Below are 23,851 nucleotides of genomic sequence, written 5' to 3'. Positions count from 1 at the left end.
TGGATAGGTAAGAGTTTAACCTGTTACAGTATCCAGAACGAAGTTAAGCAAGAGTGACACGCGTTTCCCTGGGGAGTATGCGTTCCTCTTCCGCAAGTTTTGGATAATTTTCGTTAAGTACTGGATTCACCTGGCAATTCTCGGCATAAAGGTCCGACGCCTATTTATGGAGTTCACCAAGGACCTGCTTGTGCTTTTTCACTTCATACGGCTGGGTTCTGAGGTGCCGTATTTCCTCAGAATGCTTACGGAGATGACTCCTTAAGCCCCTAGGCGGTGCTGGTTCATCAATCAGATGTCTGTTGGGATGCCCAGGTTTCTGGGTATTCAACAGGAACTGTTTGGTCAGCATCTCATTTCTCTCCCTGATGGGGAGTATTCTCGCCTCATTATGCAGATGGTGTTCTGGGGACATAAGAAGACAGCCCATGGCGATTCTGATAGCAATATTTTGGCAGGCCTGTAGTTTCTTCCAGTGGGTGATTTTTAGGCTTGGCGACCATATGGGTGACGCGTAGCACGTAATCGGCTGGTTAATTGCTTTGTATGTAGTCATGAGCGTTTCTTTATCTTTTCCCCAAGTACTGCCAGCGAGGGATTTGAGGATTTTGTTACGGCTCTGAATTCTCGGAACAATTGCGGCTGCGTGCTCACCAAAATGTAGATCCTGATCAAACGTCACGCCCAAGATTTTTGGGTGTCGGACAGTCGGTAGCGTAGTGCCATCGACGTGGATGTTCAAAATGGTCGACATTTGGGGCGTCCATGTTGTAAATAAGGTCGCGGAAGATTTAGTCGGTGATAATGCCAGGTTTCGCGAGGCGAAAAAACTGGAGAGATCAGGGAGGTAGCCGTTTATTTTATTGCATAGCGCATCGATCTTTGGGCCTGGCCCTGTGGCCATTATTGTGCAGTCATCGGCACCCCCTGTTTAATTCTCCTTGGTTTTGATGTTTCGTTTCTAAATTGCACCGATGCCTGCCGACCACCCAGATAATTTGCGATTCACCTTTTAAGACATGGGGGAAGGGTAGACCCTTCCAGGTCCTGCAGTAACGAGCCATGGTTGACCGTATCAAAAGCTTTTGATAGGTCTAGCGCTACGAGTACTGTTCTATGGTGGGGTATTGATTTAAACCGCAATTTATCTGGGTGCTAATGGCATTCAGCGCGGTGGTAGTGCTATGGAGTTTTCTGAAGCCATGCTGAGGGGCTAGCTGCAAATTTGCTTGGAAATAAGGGAGCAGAATGGCTTCAAGCGTCTTTGCCACTGGCGATAGGAGAGATATCGGACCACTTTGGCCATTTTCCATTTCTCAGGTATGACAAAGGTGGAAAGAGACAGATTGAAGACATGTGCTAAATATTGGAACCCCTCTTTCCCTAGGTTTTTAAGCATCGGCATGGCTATGCCGTCTGGGCCCATTGCTTTGGATGGTTTAGCACGACCAACGGCGTCCTCAACCTCTTTAGCGGTGATGGTGATTGGTGACGCGCTGAATTTGTGTTTATGTGCGCGTCTATTGGCTCTCCGTCTATCTTTGTCGACCGTAGGATGCATTATATATTGTCGGCAGAAAGCGCTCGCGCATTTTTTCGCGTCCGACAGCACTTTGTCGCCAAAGGCGATGGAAACTTTGTCTTTGTGCTTAGTCGAATTCGATAGGGACTTTACGGTGCACCAAAGTTTACCCACACCGGTAGAGAGGTTACAACCTCTTAGGTGCTCCTCCCATTTCGCCCGCTTGTGTTCATCTACAAGCAATCTGATGCGTTGGTTTATATCCCTTATTTGGGGGTCGCCTGGGTCAAGCTGTCTTATAAGGTCACGTTCTCTCGCTAAGTTTGCGGCCTCCGCCGGGAAGTGGGGCCGGATTTCGGGAATTCTCCCGGCGGGAATGAAATGTACCGAGGCGGATTTAATGACCTTACGGAAGGCACGCTCCCCTTGGCGGGCGTCAGTCGGGATAGGGAGGGCAGCTAGGCGGCTGTCTGTAAAGGATTTATATTCTTCCCACTTTCCTTTTTTGAAGTTTATGAAAGTGCGTTTTTCAGTGACGATGAAGTCGGCGTTACGCTCAAGCGAAATAAGTATGGGCAGGTGGTCGGATGCCAATGTTACCATTGAGATATCTGGCGACCTGTGACAGCTTCCTACCATACGTGTGGGGGCGTCTCCGTTTACTGTGCAGAACGTCGTTTCTTCTATTTGATCCGCCAACATCTCACCCCTACTGTCCGCCCACAAGTTTGAATGCCATAGATCATGATGGGCATTGAAATCGCCTAAGATAATGCGATTGTTGCGAGTGAGTAAGGCCCTGATATTAGGGCGGTATCCACTGGGGCAACAGGTGGCAGGAGGGATGTAGATGTTGATTTCTAGGTTTGCATCGCCTGACCGGACAGATAGGCCTTGACGTTCTAAGACATTGTCCCTGCGGTCGATGCCAGGATCAAATATACAATATTGCACAGAGTGGTGTAATATAAACGCGAGACCGCCTCTATTTCCGCTCTGGCGGTCTTTCCTGTGGACGTTATACCCAGAGCAGGTCTTTAATGCAGATCTTGCTGTGAGTTTAGTCTCTTGAATCGCAGCAATGCGGATGTTGTGCCGCTTCATGAAATCGACTATCTCCGTAATCTTCCCAGTTAGTCCATTACAGTTTAACTGCAGAATTCTGAAGTGCATAAGGGGAGACGTCGCCACTCTGGGGGTAAGTGACGGGTGACTACGCCTGGGTTGGGGAAGGCCAGGACGCAATTGCTGTTGTGGCCCTAGGACTGGGCGTCCTTGGGCAAGCATTGGGGTACCCGGATGATTTGGGTTTGCGGCCTGGCAACATGGCGCGATGAAATCCGTCGGGGGGTTGCCGTCGCGGAGACCAGAACATCTAGGGAAGTGGCACCACCAAAGGCAGGAGCTGCATTGGGCGGATGTCGCAAACATATATATTCTGTGCTGGCAAACGGTGCAAACGGAGGTAGGGACTAAGAGTCTGTTTCTCTGACCTACACGATTGCTGCCGGAAAAGAGGGGGGGGGGGGGGGGCAAGACGGGGGCAGGGGCTGTTGCTCAGCATTGCTTCCGACTCTACAACGAAGATTGTAGTTATGAGTGGAAGCAGCTGTTTGAGTTGTTGGCGCCGTGGGGCGCGAGCAGCAGCGGGTACTTGTTGTGGCTTGCTGAGCAGCGGGGCAGCTGGAAGGTAGTGGGGGGGGGGGGGGGGGGGGGCGCTTAGACGTAGACTACGGGACGCCCTTGGGCGTGAACAGCAAGGAGCCACAAAAGATTTATAAAAGTTACGTCGACGTCGGGTTTTGGGATCAAGCCCAGAACAACCTGTCCGATGCAACCATCCCTTGCACGAGACACATTGAACAGAGTATGACCGTCCTAAAAAGATTCTTTTCCGGCAGATGCAGAAAAACCATTTCTCAGGACCGGGGTCAGGAGACGGACCCGGATTGGATTCGATGCCTTCCCGGAGTAAGATAATATGGAGCAGTCCTGCTGCAAGGAGCTGCTGGGAGGATGACAATTTGTGGGAGGGACGAAACAAATTAGATGGGGTCACACTGAAATGACAGTCCTTGGTCGGGAAAAATCCCGAGTCGCTCCGGTACATAGAACCGACTGCCTTGGGAAGCGTGAAGAGGCTTCTCGTCTTGACTGGAGTGGATGTTTGTCATTTTCTAAGTTATACGAAAAATTACAATTACCTGTTTAATACATACGTCCGTAAAAATCCAGAGCCATAAAAAAACGTGGTTTAGATCAAAGATCTTTAAATTAATAAAAAAAAACGAGAGAGAGCTTACAGGGTGTGGAAGCGATTCCAGAATGATTACCACTGGGCAGCCTACCGTCTCTTACGGAACCAAACCAACCATTAAATTTGATTCCAAACTTCCTTCCAAAATTCTCTGGAAAAATCTTCGCTGTTTCGGAATATCTAAAAATGATCATCTGCAATGCAACGTAGACCCCAATGTTTTTAACGCACATTTCTTATGTGATCATACAAATCATAGTACACTTAATGCTAAGGTCAATAAGGATAACCAAGATATGATTGCGGTAAAGAATAGACCGAATACCAATATTTTTTATTTCACAGTAGTAACAGAGGATGATGTGGTGGATGCTATCTTGGCTATTAGGTCCAATGCAGCAGGAATCGATGGCATTAGCGTACGTTTTATCAAGCTTCTTCTTCCTTATGTAATCTCCTCGATAACGCATATATTTAATTTTTCAATCACATCCTGTGGGTTTCCTACTCAATGGGAAAGGGCTAATGTAATTCCGGTTCCTAAATCAAAGACTCCGGTTTCATGCAAAGACTACCTGCGCTATCCAAAGTATACGAGAAATTACTATCAAAGCAGATAACTGACTATGTTTATAATAACCGTTTACTATCTGAGGCTCAATCTGGATTTAGAAGAGGGCATACTTGTGCTACATCTATGTTAAAAATTATTGAGGACATACGTCCAGCCTACGACCATAATGAACTCACAGTTCTAGTTCTTCTAGATTTCTCAAGAGCTTTTGACATGGTTGATTATAAAATACTACTTCGCAAGCTTGAAACTGCATATAACTTCAGCACTTTCGCAATTAAGTTAATGCAAAGCTATCTCACTGGCCGCTTTCAGCAAGTTCAGTGTGAAGATAAGTTATCTGATTTGAAGCACATAATGTCTGGTGTTCCGCAAGGATCCATCTTAGGCCCAATATTGTTTACTCTGTTTATTAACGATATAGTCACTTGCTGCCATGATGTGTCTATTCATCTTTATGCTGAAGATACCCAAATTTACATATCTCGTCCAATCGGGCTTTCGGAAGATTTATTTATTAGGCTGAATGATGATTTAAGACGCATCGGGAACTGGACCCTTTTAAATAACTTGTCTCTGAATGCTTCAAAATCTAAGCCGATGGCAATATCGAACATAACATATGATTTAAGTAGCCTTCCTGAAATTATGCTTAATGGCGATAAAATATTTTTTCACGATGCTGTCACCAATTTAGGATTCAAAATCAATTCAAATCTGACCTGCACTGACCATATCAACTTTGTGGTTGGTAAAATCTATAATATCCTTCGTAACTTATACAGAACTGCCTATTTATTACCGCGAGACGCTAAAATGAAGCTACACAAAGCTCTTATAATACCTCACATTTCTTGTGGAGAACTTATTTATGGTAGCCTTGATTCGCTGTCGCCTAATAAATTGCAGCTAGCCATAAACAATACTGCTCGGTTCGTATTTTCTAAGAGGAAATTTTACCATATATCTTCGTACACTGCCCAAATTCTCGGAACCGACGTTTGTACTTTGCTAAAAATGAGAAATTTATGTTTCTCACACAAACTACTACATTTTCAATATCCGCCTTACTTATTTAAAAAACTAACTTTGTGTCAGTCTACTCGGACTCTGAATCTATTGATCCCGAACTTTAAGTACGTGACATCCTCCAGAATGTTCTTTGTCAGTACAATCCGTCTTTGGAACTCACAACCCTCCAAGACGAAAGCAATCAGAAAAGCCAGATATTTCAAACTAGCAGTAATATCCTTCCTTAATCCATAACTTATCTTAATTATATAATTCTATCAACTTGCTTTAAATTATATAATTCTATCATTGATTATTCAACTAATGGGCCAAGGATGCTCCTTTCACACAATGTACAGATAAAAATTAATAGATTTTCTTTTTTAAATGTTGTTATCTTCTTTACCTTTTATTCTTCAAGAAAACTCATTGTTATATGTAATTTGTAGTTGTAAGATCTGATTGATGTACTATCTAAAAGACATATTCTTACTTGTACAAATAAGTTCAAATAAATAAATACATATGTATGTATGCTTGTGCGTGGGGTTGGTTGGTTGAAATGAAGTTTGTTTTATTTTGCAACATGAGAATATAAAAATATTTCTTAGCTTACATATGAACATACATTAGGTATGGTTGTGCGTAAGGATATTTTTTGTTGGAAGTGGTTGGTTGAAAAGAAGTTGGTTTTGTTTTTATAATCAGCTGGGCAGAGCTCACAGAGTATATTAATTTTGTTCGCATAGCGGTAATCTGTAACGGCATAAACTAATCGAGATAGGTACAGATTTCTATATATCAAAATGATCTGGGCGAAAAAAGAAATTCATTTAGCCATGTCCGTCCGTCCTTCCGCCCGTAAAGACGATAACTTGAGTAAATTTTGAGGTATCTTAATGAAATTTGGTATGTAATGTTCCTGGGCACTCATCTTAGATCGCTATTTAGAATGAACGAAATCGGACGATAACCACGCCCACATTTTCGATATCGAAAATTTCGAAAAACCGAAAAAGTGCGATAATTCATTACCAAAGACGGATAAAGCGATGAAACTTGGTAGATGGGTTGACCTTATGACGCAGAATAGAAAATTAGTAAAACTTTGGACAATGGGCGTGGCACCACCCACTTTTAAAAGAACGTAATTTAAAAGTTTTGCAAGCTGTAATTTGGCAGTCATTGAAGATATCGTGATGATATTTGGCAGGAACGTTACACCTATTACTATATGTGCGCTAAATAAAAATTAGCAAACTCGGATGACGAACACGCCCACTTTAAAAAAAAATTTAACAAAAAATTGATAATCTTTACAGTATATAAGTAAATTATGTCAACCTTCAGCTCCAGTAATGATATGGTGCAACAAAGTACAAAAATAAAAGAAAATTTCAAAATGGGCGTGGCACCGCCCTTTTTCATTTAATTCGTCTAGAATGCTTTTAATGACATAAGTCGAACAAAAATTTACCAATCCTTGTCAAATTTGGTATTGGGATAGATTCTATGACGATAACTGTTTTCTGTGAAAATGGGCGAAATCGGTTGAAGCCACGCCCAGTTTTTATACACAGTCGACCGTCCTTCCTTCCGTTCGGCCGTTAACACGATACCTTGAGCAAAAATCGATATATCTTTATTAAACTTAGTTCACGTACTTATCTGAGCTCGCTTTAACTTGGTATTAAAAATGGGCGAAATCCGACTACGACCACGCCCACTTTTTCGATATCGAAAATTTCGAAAATTTAAAAAAATGCCATAATTCTATACCAAATACGAAAAAAGGGATGAAATATGGTGGTTGGTTGGTTTTTTGACGCAAAATATAACTCTGGAAAAAACTTTGTAAAATGGGTGTGACACCTACCATATTAAGTAGAAGAAAATGAAAAAGTTCTGCAGGGCGAAATCGAAATCCCTTGGAATCATGGCAGGAATACTGTTTGTGGTATTAATTATACATATAAATAAATTAGTGGTACCCGACAGATGATGTCCTGGGTCACCCTTAGCAACATTCGTGTTTAGGCAGGATTCCTAACTTTTCCGCATCTGATTGCGATCCCCTCAATGCAACTCTGCAAATCGATACTCGATACTCGACTTAATTTTTAACCACCCACACCATCACCCTCGTGCATGTGCATGCATGTACATGATCGTGTATGTGTGCTTTTTGTCAGCACTCATGCATATGCATGTCGGGGTTGATGTGTGGGTTCATTTCCCCTCAAAAACGGAGGATTTTGCGAGTCACGGTTGTAGCTTGCTATACAACCGGCCTCTTGGGTTTCAACAGCCGTACAGCTCACATCTGCCGCCAGAGATCTCTGCCGTAATTGTTTGCGTTTATTCAGGTAATATTGTACCCTTTGCTATTTTTACATTTACGCAATAAATCATACCTATTATAACGAGAAATCTCGGATTCTCTTATTTTATTCCAACCCGCTTATTCCCACTGAGATCGACCCCGGTGCGCCCACCTACCTCCAGGAGCACACGCACCCCGGCCTAACATTTGATCCTTCGAGCCGGGGTGCGTCTGCTCCTGAGTCGGTGGGCGCACCGGGGTCGATCTCAATGGGAATATGGCGTTTTGAATAAAGAAATGGACAAATAGGCGAGAATTTCTCGTTATAATAATAGGTTTTATTGAATAGAAGTACAATATTTTGGTGACAATATTATCTGACTGTATTGTAGAAACACGGCAGAGATCGCTGGCGGCAGATGCGCATGGTACGGCTGTTGAAATCCAAGAGGCCGGTTGTATAGCAAGCTACAACCGTTGACCCGCAAAATCCTCCGTTTTGGAGGGGAAAGGCACCCACACATCAACCCCGACATGCCCAAAAGCACACATACCCGTGCATGTACATGTATGCACATGCATGAGGGTGATGGTGTGGGTGGTTATAAATTAAGTCGAGTATCGATTTGCAGAGTTGCATTGGGGGGATCGCAATCAGATGCGGAATAGTTAGGCATCCTGCCTAAACATTCCGGCCCTCCTTACGATACGCAACATCGTTTTCCGCCAATGACCTCCGCTGAAACGAGAAAAATGAATATAAGACTTACACGCTAACTTAATCTAGATGAAGAGTTCGTCTGCGACGCAAAATTGCCGGGAATCCTTTCCGACTTGCTTAGCATGCCACCTGAGCTAAGATGAAAAAATTAGCGGTTATGAACAGATAGAAGTGAATATTTCTTGCCATTGGTTTATACATAATTCTTAGATATATATAGAATCCATAAAGTGATATGACGTAGAAGGCCAATAGTGCTGGACGAAGAGGCCGAGGTCTCCGTTCCAGACTGGCAATTTTTTATTTTTTTTTTTTCATTTTGTTGGACGGAGAGGCCCGGGTCTCCGTCCCAGATTCGCATTATTTTTGTTTGGTTGGACGAAGAGGCCGAAGTATCCGTTCCAGACTCGAGGGTTTGAGGTTTTTCTGGGCTGGACGAAGAGGCCGAGGTCTCCGTTCCAGCGTCTAACTTGTCGTATCGCTCTCAAGGCAACTGTAGCATTTTATGGATGTACCGGGGCGAGCGGCTGTGAGGTTGGTTGGGTGAAGCGGAGGTGTTTTATTACAAAACGTATGTTAAACTGGATGAATAAAACGAGTTTAAAACGAAGCGTAGGGGCCGACGAAGGTATGGATTTAATTTTGTGCGACAGCTCATGACGAATAGCGCAAATCGTAATTAAATTCGAAAGTGTACCAACTGCCGGTGCTTGCATGCAGATTGGCGTTCTCCACGACGCGTTCTATCTGCATATACCATTCTGAGATTGCATGCAACCCTGTCGTGTATTTCTTGGTTAGCTGACAGCTGGTATGGTGAATTTGTGGTGTGCGAGTATATATATACATATATGTATTTGCTTGCCCTTGAAAAAAAAACTAGGTCACTGGGGCAGTAGCACACTAAGCCGGTAGAAACAGTTGACTATTTCCAATTTCGGGATTTTGTCATGTCGGGATTCTTTTATTTCGGGACTCGGATTGTTTTTGTACCGAGCCCCTATAATGACTGTTTGTTGTTGAAAAACAACAAGTCCTGCCCCCAGCCAGAAAACAGTGCCCAAAAAACGGAAAGGGTAAAAAAAACAACAAAAAAAATTTCTTTGTAAACAGAAAATGTTAAATTTTTTGTGCAAGGAGAGGTTTGTTTTTGTTTTGTTTTCCTTTTTTTTTTAATTCCTTTGTTGTGTATGACTGGTTGGTACTGCATTAGATGCCCACATGAGTAAAGAATAGAAAAACACGTCAGTCCCGATTGTGATGTTTTGCGGTTTTCGGTACTGATTTTGTCTATTTATCGGTATGCACCCTTAGTTTGACAGCACTAATGAGGCTGCCGTTGTTATGTTGCGGGTTGCCATCCAGTTGTTTTCCCGTAACAGGAGTTTTCCAGGATACATTAATGTACGATTGTGGTGGATAAATTAGCCCCACCACTTTGTTATTTGCAAACGGATTTTCAGGCTGGTAAAACGTAAGTAAGGCAAATTCCTAACGGATTTTTAGTATTTTTTTTTTACTTAGTTTTCTCTTTTCCTTTTTCAGTTTCATAATGCAACAAATTCTGATCAATTTGAAGTGTGGGGATGCGCAGCCCATTCAGTTGATTGCGGATATCCGCGTGCCGCGTGTGCTGGCGGGCACTAAGTTGCTTTGCGGGTCTCGTTGCCCATTTAAATCGCCATCTGGGCTTTTCGCCGTATCGGTGCGGGGACTGTCGGAAGAGGTATGCGTCGTCGGCTGCGTTGTCCCTGCACCGAAAGCGGATGCATTAGCGGGGTGACGCTTATTTTGATTTTATTGGGATTTTAAGATTTGAATTTCTTTTGTTTTGTTTCCATGAATGGGATGGTGAACTTGTGTTATTTGTAGAATAAATTTTAATGGTTCACAAATACGGTCGATCTTCTTATTTGGATCGTGGTCTTCCTGGGTAAAGGAAAAGTGAGTGTCTGAACCTTGACAGAGGCGTTGTGAAATGGACCATTTGGTGGTCGCGTTAGGTAACATGGCAACTCTGCCGTTTCTCGTTTTATTGTATGTAAGGGTACATACATGTAACATGGCAACCCTAGATTATGTCCGAAAAATGACAAATATCAAACAAACAAAAAAAGCAGTTGAACAGTTGAAGAGAAGAGCTCGGTCGTGTTGATTTATGAACGAAGTTGAATTTTTATAAAAGTTGTAATTAATAATTTGAAAATCCAAATCGCTTAAACAAGTTAAATTCACTATATTTTCGTAATATATTTACTTTATTACATTTGATCAGTGCGAAGTTGCGGCAATTACTTCTGCATATAATTTAGATGAGCTTAAAAATATAAAGCTAATATTTTTCTAACCTTTAACTAAAATTGCCTAAATATCTAAATCTAATACTACTTGAAATAAATGAAGCTAAATTTGAGAAAAACTGAAATAAAACTGAAATATTTCTAGTAATAAAACTAAGGTAACATCTCTACTTATTTACATACATACCTATGTACATACGTTGGTAACAAACTGCCAACGGCGAAAGACAAAACAAATGAACATTCATACACACCCGTGTATAGAATATAGAATTCCAATGAATTAAAAGAAGCGGTAAAGAAATCGAATGATTTTTTTTTCCGTTCTTTCAATTCTTTTTACTACGGCGCTTGGAGTACGGCGCATGGACAATTGAGGAGGAAAAAATGGTGAGGTAGTTTTAATATTTATTCTTTTGTAAAAGAATTTTTATTGTAGATTATTATTTTCAGGTGCATGCGGTGGAGATCCAGGAGATCTGATGGGTTTTATGTGTCGTTTTCCTTTTTTTTTCTCATTGTTTGGGTTACTTTGGTGGTGTAACGTGGGTTATGTTGGTAGCGCGCACATGCCAACTGTATCCAAATGCAATAGCCTCCACTTTAGGGCATAAATTCCTTTGGGTATTCTCGCGTTGGAAGTGGCCAAATCCGGTGCTGCTGAAGCATCCAGACAATGTCAATTTAAGGTTTCCGGTTTGGGATCCACGCGTTACTGCCTCGCATCGTGATCATCTTATGCCAATTATAACACCGGCATATCCTCAACAAAGCTCCACTTTCAACGTGTCGGAATCAACGAAGAAAGTAATACCTAATGAATTTAATCGAGGTATGATTACAACTGATGAGATTATGCTCGGACGTGCGACATGGGATCGACTATTTGAAGCCCCTAGTTTCTTTTACAAATATCGTCACTCTATTGTACTTTTAGTTACATAGCAAAATGGCGACGACCAGCTCGAATGGTGCGGCGTAGTGGAGTCAAAAATACGTTTGTGGGTTGGTAATTTAGAACGTAATCAACACATTGCATTGGCACATGTAAATCCTACATGTTTTGATTATAAGAAACCAGCTGTTGTCGGCACACACAACAACAGCGCCAATGATGATGATAAAAATCAATCAAGTGGTGGTGGTAGTGCACCCATAAGTTCATCCAACTCTTGTGCGATGTGGTTGATTGGTTTGGAATTTGAGCGTACAGAGAACTTGAATGGGGTAAACGTAAAAATGCTGAAGCACGGAATGAATATTGAGGCGCGGCATGTAAAGTGTAAAGCACTGTCACAGTATTTAGATACGGACTTTTTGAAGCGTGAACCCACGTCCAGGGAACCACACCAATTTTAATAACGCAGTTTTAGCTAATCGTAAACGTTTGTCGACCGAATTATCTGCAACACAGCAACAGAAAGATGGTACGACTAAAAAAGGTCGTGTCAGTGAATCGCAAACAGAGGACATTTCACGCATGTGGAATGATTCACGTACACGTATGTCAAGGTCAAGCACAATAGCTTACGGTTAGTATAATTTGTAGTCTAAAATATATATCGTCGGTGAAAGTTCCGACCACCTGTTCTGGTTGTTGTATTCTTTGAGTTTTTGAAGTGACTATATCAAATCGCCTCCGGCTTACTACCGGGCTATGGGATTATTTCCACTTTTTGGTATTAAGGCCCGTGGAAAACGTTTTATATGTGGTTTGAGCTTTCATAGACGATATAAACGTATTCGCATAAATGAATCTGTGCGATGGAAAACTTCATATTTCCTTTCCAATAAAATTAGGTGTCATTAGCTTCCTTGCAAAATACGCGACACTTAGGTGCCTTCACAATTCCTTGCGGACGTTAGGAAACCAATGAAAATTGATGAGATCATGGATCCGGAAGTACCCAATTTATCTGGTGGTGCACTGTAACGAGATACACATCCATTCACGAAGCGCAGCTATCAGTCAATGAACAAAGAGAGGGTGAGTTTAATTCAATTATTAGAGGTTTGTTCTTCGATGAGCAATCTGGACGGGTTACTTGTACGAAGTAGGGAAACGGGGAATAATGCAATCCCCTTCAGTGAAATAATAGTAGACAAGTATCTTTGTTAGTTAAAAATTTAATGGGCCGAATGACCAGGTAGTATATTAGTAGTGATAATAAATTTGTAAATGTCAAAGGTTTTAGGGAAATAATTAATTTTTCCACTAAATATTTCGTGAATTGATAAAGTCATATTGGTTTTGTCAGTCTTTCAGAAATTGTTTGAAGAATGCCGAACGTTAGAATTTTATACGAAAATACACTATCTCAGATTTTGTTTCGAAAACTTCCTATCTCAGCATAAGTTCAATGCATTTTTGACATAAGAGGAGTTAAGTTAATGAAAAGCATTCTGAGATACGGCGTTCCTCAACCCAGTTCTGAGATAGGACGTTTGTGTGCTACTCCTGCAATGGGAATTTTTTTTGAAAAATATTTTGTGATAGGGCGATACTCTACGCAGCAGCCGCAATGAACTGACAAAAAAAAGTAAAGAAAATGACTTATTGCCTTAGAACTCTATATTTTTGGACCTTAACTTGGACAGAAGAGTCCAACCTTTATGCGCTCCTGCTAAACAAGGAGTATTCACTCGTTTATGCAGAAATTTCGGAAAGCTGTTGTCCTTTTAAGTCTTCATGGAAGTGGTCCAGGTGAACCGCTAATTTCCAAATATAACCTATTTTCCAAACTCTTAAATGGAGACGAAGGTTCCGGACAATCATTTAGCATACTCAATGAGTGCGTTTCGTTACGGTATCTCCACGTTTGAGTGGCGAGTGGCCCCCTTTATTTCCGTCAAAGACACTGTTGTTGTTTTCCCCTTCTCCCTGCTTTTTCGGTAGGAAATAGCGGCAGTGACAGAAAAAATAAACAAATTAAAAGTAAGAAATCAATTTTGCGTAATTTTAATAGTTGTTGGTTGGGTGATTCGCTCAGGTTTTCAAGTTTTATATCCCTTGGTTAATTCGCTCTCCACTTTTCAACCATGAACATGGGCTCTTACATTAGATTGGCCGATCGAATAATCGAATTCGAGGCCGATTTTAATGATAGCAATGCGGCTCTGTACACTGTACACACTCTAACAATACAGCAAAAAGAGTTGCAAGCTAAGTGGGAAAAAGCAGAGAACGCCCTAGAGGAGTTGCTTGGCTGTGACACGTTCGACACAAAGAAAATTGCAGCGGTCAAGATCAAGCATAAAGCTGCATATGCCGTATTCTTGCGGTGCATGTCGAACATGGCTGAACTTCAAGCCAAATTGAAGCAGGAAAGAGATAGTCAGGTTCGACCTGAAGGAGAACGCGCGCGCGAACATAGTATCCGCCTGCCAGCTTGCGATACTGAGGTATTCAAGGGCGACTTCCTATCTTGGCCAACGTTTCGTGACCTGTTCACGGCCATCTACAAAAACAACAGTCTCCTAAGCCCGGTAAAAAAGTTGTTCCACCTCAATCAAAAAACCCAAGGTGAGGCAAACGACATTGTAAAGAAATGTCCTTTGACAAATGAAGGCTTTGAAACAGCCTGGAAAAACCTATGTGATAGATACGAGAATAAACGGATTCTCGTAAACTCACAACTACAAATTTTGTTTAATCTAAAAAAGATAGATAGCGAGTGCGGCAGCTCAATCAAAACCTTACAGCGCGACATAAATAATTGTTTAGCATCCTTAAAAATCCATCAGATTGATGTTTCAAATTGGGATGCGATTATTACTTATTTATGTTCGACAAAATCACCTGAAAATACGCTGGCTCTATGGGAGCAGAGCATTGACCACAAAACGGACATATCCAAGTGGGAGGATATGGACAAATTCTTGTCTAATCGTTTTCAGACACTTGAAACCGTGTCTGGTTTTACAGGGAATGCCACTTCCAAAGTGCAAAAGTCAAACAGGTCGCGCCAGTCGACAGAAACCCCTACAAAAAGACTTGGTGCTTTTCAAACAAAAGTAACCAAGCAAACAACAAAATCAATGTGTAAAATGTGCAAATCTACGGAGCACAGATTACGCAACTGTTCACGTTTTTGCGATTTAAACCCGGTAGAAAGGATTAAATTCGTCAAATCCACAAATGGCTGCCTGAATTGTTTATCCCCAGGACACACAGTGACGAGGTGCACCAGTTCGTACAACTGTTCCAAATGCGACTCTCGTGACCCCACGCTCCTGCATGTGGACACACTTCAGAAACCGGCGGTGCGCAATCCTTTCAAAGATGCGGATAATACCCCGTCAACTTCGGCACAGGCAAGGAAATGACAGGAATCGGGACAACCACTTTCCTCTGCGAATCAATGTCAAATCCTGCCATGCCAATTCCAGCGCAGGCGTGCTATTAGGAACTGCTCGCGTACACATCCACCATAATGGTACCGACTCCTCCGCGCGGGCACTAATTGATTCAGGGTCTGAATGTTCTTTTATTACTGAGAGACTAAAACGTAGAATCAAATTTCCAGCGAGGAAAATACATGCCTAGGTTTCAGGCATCACAAATGCGGTGTCAGCGTAGGTGAAAGAGGCATCCAACATCGAATTACGTTCACCAGTGGATGCCTGACTACACCCGTTCTCGTCCTAGCTAAACTCACTGGGAATCTTCCATCCTGCCATATCAACGCAATGACTATGCAGGCATTCCCAGACTTGGTTTTAGCAGACAAGAGGTTCTACGTCAACGAAGACGTAGACCTCATACTTGGCGGAGACATATATCCCAAAATCATAATAAGTGGCCTTAAGAAAAACGTGCTTAACACACTTTTAGCCCAAGAGACAGTGTTCGATTGGATACTAACCGATCGTATTGAATCACCGAATGCAACGAAGAGCATTATGTCTTTTTACAACGAGGTTGCGTTAGACAACCAACTCAAAGCTTTCTGGGAGGTAGAAAATGTACCAAAAAATAAAATATTAAATGAAGATGAGAGGTATTGCGAAAAATTATTTACAGAAACAACGAAACGTGATGAAGATGGAAGATACACCGTATCACTACTATTCAGGCAGGATTACCCTAATAACATTAATTTAGGACCGTCTCTGAAACGCGCATGCTCTCAATTCTTCCGGAATGAGGGGCGGCTAATAAAAAACCCAGAATTAGGTAAAGAATATGTTCGAGTGTTGTCAGAATATAAAACGCTCGGACATATGAGAAAATTAAAAAAGAATATCCCATCCGACGATTCGGATCATTACTTCCTGCCCCACCACGCCGTTATTAAAGCAGAAAGTACCACTACAAAGGTACGCGTAGTATTTAACTCCTCGAGCCCTACGGCCAACGGTAATAGTTTGAACGATATTCTCCTCCCAGGCCCAGTTCTACAAGCCGATCTACCCATCCTTATTTTAAGATGGAGACTATACCGTTTTGTCTTCAATAGCGACATCGAAAAGATGTATCGACAAATTTGGGTGAACGAGAATCACACCAAATTTCAACGTATTGTGCATCGCACTTCCCCGAATGACCCTATTAGTCTCTACGAATTAAAGACGGTTACCTTCGGAGTGAATTGCGCTCCATATCTCGCGATAAGAACGCTCCTACAACTGGCTGACGACGTCGCAAATTCACACCCTACAGCGGCTAGCATACTAAGAGAGAGTATGTACGTAGATGATGTTTTATCTGGAGGACACACAATAGCAAGAAACGAGATTCGCGAAGCCTTACACTCAGCTGGCTTTCCATTACGCAAGTGGACTTCAAATTGTAAGGAAATTCTAAAGGACATCCCCAAAACGGATTTGCTCAGCGAAGATTTCTTAGCGTTCGAAGAAGCAAGTTCGGTAAAAGCCCTGGGAATACGATGGAATGCTCACTCAGACGTATTTTATTTCAAGGCAGGAACCCTAGCAAATGGCGAAAACATCACCAAACGAGCAGTCTTATCCGCTATAGCCGAACTTTTCGACCCTTTAGGCTGGCTTGCACTAATGGTCATTGTGGCAAAAATATTCATGCAGAGGATTTGGTTGTAAGGCACCGCTTGGGACGAACCAGTATATACCAGTACGATGGAGCGATGGAAAACCTTCACCGATCAATACCATGAAATCGATAAAATCAGGATAGCTAGATGGGTCAACTTTTCACCAGGAACCGACATCGAGATCCATGGATTTTGTGACGTATCCGAGAAGGCTTATGCAGCAGCTGTTTACATGCGCGTGAAAACGGATAATGACATCTGGACAAACCTGCTTCTAGCCAAAACCCGAGTAGCCCCAGTGAAAACTCTTTCTCTTCCACGATTGGAACTTTGCGGAGCTGTGCTGTTAGCGGAAATCACCAAATCAATTTTCAGGAACCTCAAGTTGGGACCAGTGAAAGTGCATCTTTGACGGATTTAACTATCGTCCTCGCATGGATAAGGAAACCGCCTTGTTCCTGGTCCACTTTCGTCGCACATCGGATCACCAAGATCATCGACATGGTCGGAAATAAGGACTGGTTGCACGTAAATTCAGAATCAAACCCAGCAGATTTAGGTAGCAGAGGATTACCTGCGTCTGAATTGTTCAAAAACTCGTTGTGGTGGCAGGGACCTTCGTGGCTGCAAGAAGACACTTCCCAACGGCCAGCACAAGAAAGTGACTACATCACCTCCGTAGAGGAAAAGAGGGCGAAGACCTGCGCAACAACAACAATAAATACTACCGATGTTCTCCAACGCTTTTCAGACCTACCTAGGGCTTTACGGGTGCTCTCATACATTATGAGGTTCTACCGAAGGACTCACCCCAAAACAAAAAAACCATTTCAGGTCAAGTCACCTTTAATCTCCCCTGATAAGATCAAATCAGTAACTCAACTTGTCATTACAATCTATCAGAAACAACATTATAGTTCCGAATATAAGATCTAAAGGCCGGAAAACCAATTGCAGGGAAAAGTGCAAGACTCTCACTTAACCCCTATTTAGACCAGGATGGCATCATTCGGGTGGGAGGGCGACTCGGGGCGTCAAAGGACTTAGCTTTTAATGAACGCCACCCAATCCTCATCCCATACAACTGCCGGTTGTCCCGTCTGACAGTCCTAATGTTTCATCAACAAAGCCTGCATGGGGAAAACCAACTCATGTTACGTCTGATACGCACCCAATACTGGATACCTAACATCAAAACCATGATTAGGGCAACCATTCATAATTGCAAAGTTTGCACTATACACCGAAAGCGTGCTCAGACCCAACTTATGGGTATTCTCCCTCGCGAACGCACGACATTTAGCCGTGCATTCACGAATACTGGAGCCGACTTCGCCGGACCCTTCTACATCAAAAGTTACCGCGGTAGAGGGTGTCGACTATCCAAAGGCTATGTCTACCTTTTCGTGTGTTTTTCCACACGAGCGATTCATCTGGAGGCCACTACTGACCTCAGCACACCATCATTTCTAGCGGCATTTGCCCGTTTCATATCTAGGCGCGGATGCCCGAAAATTAAGTACTCCGACAATGGTACGAACTTTGTCGGAGCGTCACGATCCTTACGATCAGAATTCAAGACCTTCATCTCACAAGCGCGAGAGAACGCTGTCTCAAAGTACAGCCACCAGTCACTCACGTGGCATTTCATCCCTGCGGGCGCTCCCCATATGGGAGGGCTGTGGGAGGCTGGAGTGAAAAGCTTCAAAAGCCATTTCAAAAAGATAGCCTCACCACACAAATTCACCTTCCAGGAATTCCAGACCCTCTTGTGCCGCATCGAGGCATGCCTGAACTCGCGGCCGCTCTGCCCGGCATCCAATGACCCAACGGACCTAGAGCCACTTACCCCAGGTCACTTCCTCACTGGCAGCCATCTACTGGCTCCGCCAGAGCCGGATGCTAGTGAGAGCCCTGCCTCTATGATCAATCGGTGGCAGAAACTCAAAGCCCTCCATCACACTTTCTGCAAGCGATGGAAAACCGAATATCTCACCGAGATCCAGAAACGATACAAGTGGAAACATCCACAATCTAATCTAAAACCCGGAGACCTAGTTGTTATCAAAGAGGACAACCTCCAACCCAATGAGTGGAGAATGGGGAGAATCGTCAACACACACCCAGGCTCTGATAACCGTGTGCGTGTGGTTGACGTTCATACAACCAAAGGACAAATAACTAGACCAATTACGAAATTGGTACTCCTTCCGTCCCACGACAAGGAGGATTAAATGTAAGGGGCCAAATTCTGCCTTACAACCCCAAAACCCAAAATTCTATTTCCCCCGACTACCTAAAATCAGAGGCCCACGCTTGGTGATAGCATGGAAAGCATATTAAGGAACCGGCGTCTTCGTGTCTCTCTATCCCTAAGCCTGCGTTTCTCCCGAGCCATATATTATAAACAACCCCCCGGTCTCGTGATCGTGCGAGTCTACCGGAGGGAATCCTAAAACGTACTACGCGATGGCAATGGGGAAAGGGAGCGCGGGACATAAAGACGCGTTCTACCACGCGCCGTGATGCCCCGCTATCCCTAAGCTTGTGTCTCTCCCGAGGCCCTAATTATAATCAACCCCCCGGTCTCGTGATGGTGCGAGTCTACCGGAGGGCGATCCTACATCTTCTTTTTTTGTTCTCTACCCCCGGTCTCGTGTCGAGTCTACCGGAGGGAATCCTACACCTGACTACTGGTGGGCAATGGGGAAGGGAGCGAGATGCACGACGACGCGGGAGAGCTTACCAAAAGCTCGCAAACAAAAAGCATTTTTTTCTATTTTTTTTTTAACAATATTAACCGGGAGCCCCCTGAAACAGAAATTCACTCGCTCCCCCGGAGAGAGGACACCAGAAAATCCCACAATTCACTCGCTCACCCAGAGCGAGGACAACAGAAAATCCCAACTCACTCGTTATCCCAGAACGAGGACACCAGAAAAGCCTACCACAGAAGGGCGAACCGATCTGCCACAGAATCTAAGGGCCTTTTTATATTTTCAAACTTCCACCAAATCAACCCAAATTCCCTCGCCCCGAACGAGGACATCAGAACCCTAGCGCATATCCACTGTCTGCCAGAGAACATAAATGCACTCGGCCAACATAATATTTTACTTAATGAATAGGGACGGCCATATTCTAAATATGGATTAACCATATTAACCTCGGTTTGCAGAACTTTGCGGAAACCATGGAATCGTGGACTCGTGGACCTAACCCAAATCAAAATTCATCGTTCAACGTCGAAAAGAAAAGCCGAATAGTAAATGAGTCACGTAAAGCAAAAAAATATATATCATTGGTAACCAGTGGAGATACCGTAACGAAACGCACTCATTGAGTATGCTAAATGATTATCCGGAACCTTCGTCTCCATTTAAGAGTTTGGAAAATAGGTTATATTTGGAAATTAGCGGTTCACCTGGACCACTTCCATGAAGACTTAAAAGGACAAGAGCTTTCCAAAATTTCTGCATAAACGAGTGAATACTCCTTGTTTAGCAGGAGCGCAAAAAGGTTGGACTCTTCTGTCCAAGATAAGGTCCAAAAATATAGAGTTCTAAGGCAATAAGTCATTTTCTTAATTTTTTTTTTTGTCAGTTCATTGCGGCTGCTGCGTAGAGTATCGCCCTATCACAAAATATTTTTCAAAAAAAATTCCCATTGCAGGAGTAGCACACAAAAGTCCTATCTCAGAACTGGGTTGAGGAACGCCGTATCTCAGAATGCTTTTCATTAACTTAACTCCTCTTATGTCAAAAATGCATTGAACTTATGCTGAGATAGGAAGTTTTCGAAACAAATTCTTAGATTGTGTATTTTCGTATAAAATTCTAACGTACGGCATTCTTCAAACAATTTCGGAAAGACTGACAAAACCAATATGACTTTATCAATTCACGAAATATTTAGTGGAAAAATTAATTATTTCCCCCAAAACCTTTGACATTTACAAATTTATTATCACTACTAATATACTACCTGGTCATTCGGCCCATTAAATTTTTAACTAACAAAGATACTTGTCTACTATTATTTCACTGAAGGGGATTGAATTATTCCCCGTTTCCCTACTTCGTACAAGTAACCCGTCCAGATTGCTCATCGAAGAACAAACCTCTAATAATTGAATTAAACTTACCCTCTCTTTGTTCATTGACTGATAGCTGCGCTTCGTGAATGGATGTGTAACTCGTTACAGTGCACCACCAGATGAATTGGGTACTTCCCGATTCATGATCTCATCAATTTTCATTGGTTTCCTAACGTCCGCAAGGAATTGTGAAGGCACCTAAGTGTCGCGTATTTTGCAAGGAAGCTAATGACACCTAATTTTATTGGAAAGGAAATATGAAGTTTTCCATCGCACAGATTCATTTATGCGAATACGTTTATATCGTCTATTAAAGCTCAAACCACATATAAAACGTTTTCCACGGGCCTTAATACCAAAAAGTGGAAATAATACCATAGCCCGGTAGTAAGCCGACAGTCTTGGAGGCGATTTGATATAATCACTTCAAAAACTCAAAGAATACAACAACCAGAACAGATGGTCGGAACTTTCACCGACGATATCTATTTTAGACTACAAATTATACTAACCGTAAGCTATTGTGCTAGACCTTGACATACGTCTACGTGAATCATTCCACATGCGTGAAATATCCTCTGTTTGCGATTCACTGACACGACCTTTTTTAGTCGTACCATCTTTCTGTTGCTGTGTTGCAGATAATTCGGTCGACAAACGTTTACGATTAGCTAAAACTGCGTTATTAAAATTGATGTGGTTCCCTGGACGTGCGTTCACGCTTCAAAAAGTCCGTATCTAAATACTGTGACAGTGCTTTACGCTTTACATGCCGCGCCTCAATATTCATTCCGTGCTTCAGCATTTTTACGTTTACCCCATGTTGTATGACCTGTTTTGTGAAATTTAGAATACTCTCGGTCAGGCCTACATTCAAGTTCTCTGTACGCTCAAATTCCAAACCAATCAACCACATCGCACAAGAGTTGGATGAACTTATGGGTGCACTACCACCACCACTTGATTGATTTTTATCATCATCATTGGCGCTGTTGTTGTGTGCCGACAACAGCTGGTTTCTTATAATCAAAACATGTAGGATTTACATGTGCCAATGCAATGTGTTAATTACGTTTTAAATTACCAACCCACAAACGTATTTTTGACTCCACTAAGCCGCACCATTCGAGCTGGTCGTCGCCATTTTGCTATGTAACTAAAAGTATAATAGAGTGACGATATTTGTAAAAGAAACTAGGGGCTTCAAATAGTCGATCCCATGTCGCACGTCCGAGCATAATCTCATCAGTTGTAATCATACCTCGATTAAATTCATTAGGTATTACTTTCTTCGTTGATTCCGACACGTTGAAAGTGGTGGTTTGTTGAGGATATGCCGGTGTTATAATTGGCATAAGATGATCACGATCCGAGGCAGTAACGCGTGGATCTCAAACCGGAAACTTTAAATTGACATTGTCTGGATGCTTCAGCAGCACCGGATTTGGCCACTTCCAACGCGAGAATACCCAAAGGAAATTATGCCCTAAAGTGGAGGCTATTGCATTTGGATACAGTTGGTATGTGCGCGCTACCAACATAACCCACGTTACACCACCAAAGTAACCCAAACAATTAGAGTAAATGCCATGTTCTTTTTCCATAGTGTATGTCTTTATAACATTGAAAAGATAGAAATATTAGATTAATAGTCAGCTAAAAAAAAAAAAAAAAATTTTAATTTTTGAACATCACTCACGGTCGCTAAAAACTATGAAAGGCTATCAGCATATTTATAAATACGATTTATTATGATGAAGTCGGTCATTATGCACATATGAGAGAAATATTAAATTTTCAAGCTGTATCTTGACAACCCTTGCTTTTTTGCATATTAGTCGAAGTCTAATAGCAGAACAATTCTACAAAGGATAATTTACCCCATATGGAGCTAAAGGCATTTTAGCGCTCATATGGCCAATTCTAGAGGCCTATAACGCCTCTCCTAATCACAAGCATCAATCACTTTACAGCGCTATAGAATTTCTTTTATATACGATTGTACCTACACATTAGAATCTAGCGTGTGATTTGCATTTTAGGACACATTTAATCCCAATTTAGCTTCTGCTTCCTTTAAGGCCTTCATATTACGCTCACGTGTCTCTTCATCATCGTTTAGACGTTGAGCAGAGTGTACACGCAGCTCAAAGGCAAAACGAAACGCTGATGGGTACAATTCACATCTATAAACATTTTCACCAATGTGCAGACGCATATGTCTAATACGATCATTACTTTGAGCAAAAGCGCGCTCGCAATAGTTGCACTTATAGGGTTTTTCTCCGGTATGGGTACGTATATGACGCTGATCATCCGCTCGCACAAAGCTTAATTCACAATATTTGCATTTAAATAGTCTTTCACCATGATGCAGTTTCTGTCGCCGCAATTCTCTCGATTTGGCAAAGCTGGCACCACATACATCGCAACCGTGTGATTTGTCTGGCTTGGCTTCACCCATTCTCTGGTGACGTTTAAGATGTTGAGCCAGGTTACGTTCCGGAACGAATGTTGTCCCACAGTGAGAACACAAGTACGGTCGCAGGCCTGTATGTACACCTATATGATCACTCAACGCATTCGAATCTTCAAAACCTTTTTTACAAAATTTGCATTTTATGCTGTGCAAATTCCTTTTGAACTGTTTCGTTGGAAGTATGCAAACGCATTTTATGCCGCATTAATGTAAACCGTCTGCTGAACGTCACGTTACATAGGTCACAAGTTGGTCTTGAAATGGCTTTATTGTGCCTACGCCTCATATGTCTCGCTAATGCAAATTTGTTACTGAGCGTTTTTCATACACAAACGACAAACAATGTTTCGTGACTGCTCATTCGTTTTCTTATGGCACATATGGGCCGGAGAAGCCATGCTGACCTGCTTTTCATAAGTTTCTACTGTCAATTCTTCGTCTCTTACAGTGGCCGCGGATTGTAACGTTTCATAATCACTATTTTCAATTGTGGGCTCATTCAAGAATTGTTAATTTTTAAGGAATTCGCTGGGATCAATTTGCGAATCTTCACAATG

General features: G+C 42.4%; 1 protein-coding gene and 2 pseudogenes across 5 annotated transcripts in view; 1 reads left to right on the top strand and 2 right to left on the bottom strand.

The window, feature by feature from the left end:
* SCAR (wiskott-Aldrich syndrome protein family member 3 SCAR) overlaps positions 1 to 23,851 on the bottom strand; it is a 429,470-nt gene that overhangs the window by 54,931 nt on the left and 350,688 nt on the right. The gene's annotated exons all lie outside the window — the stretch shown is intronic.
* LOC137239620 (poly(A) polymerase gamma pseudogene) lies at positions 11,222 to 12,245 on the top strand (annotated as a pseudogene).
* LOC137240228 (poly(A) polymerase gamma-like) lies at positions 20,875 to 23,794 on the bottom strand (annotated as a pseudogene).

The sequence above is a fragment of the Eurosta solidaginis genome, chromosome 2 (assembly GCF_040869045.1).
Source record: "Eurosta solidaginis isolate ZX-2024a chromosome 2, ASM4086904v1, whole genome shotgun sequence".
In the NCBI taxonomy this organism is placed as follows: domain Eukaryota; kingdom Metazoa; phylum Arthropoda; class Insecta; order Diptera; family Tephritidae; genus Eurosta; species Eurosta solidaginis.
This window is presented reverse-complemented; position numbering and strand designations above follow the sequence as displayed.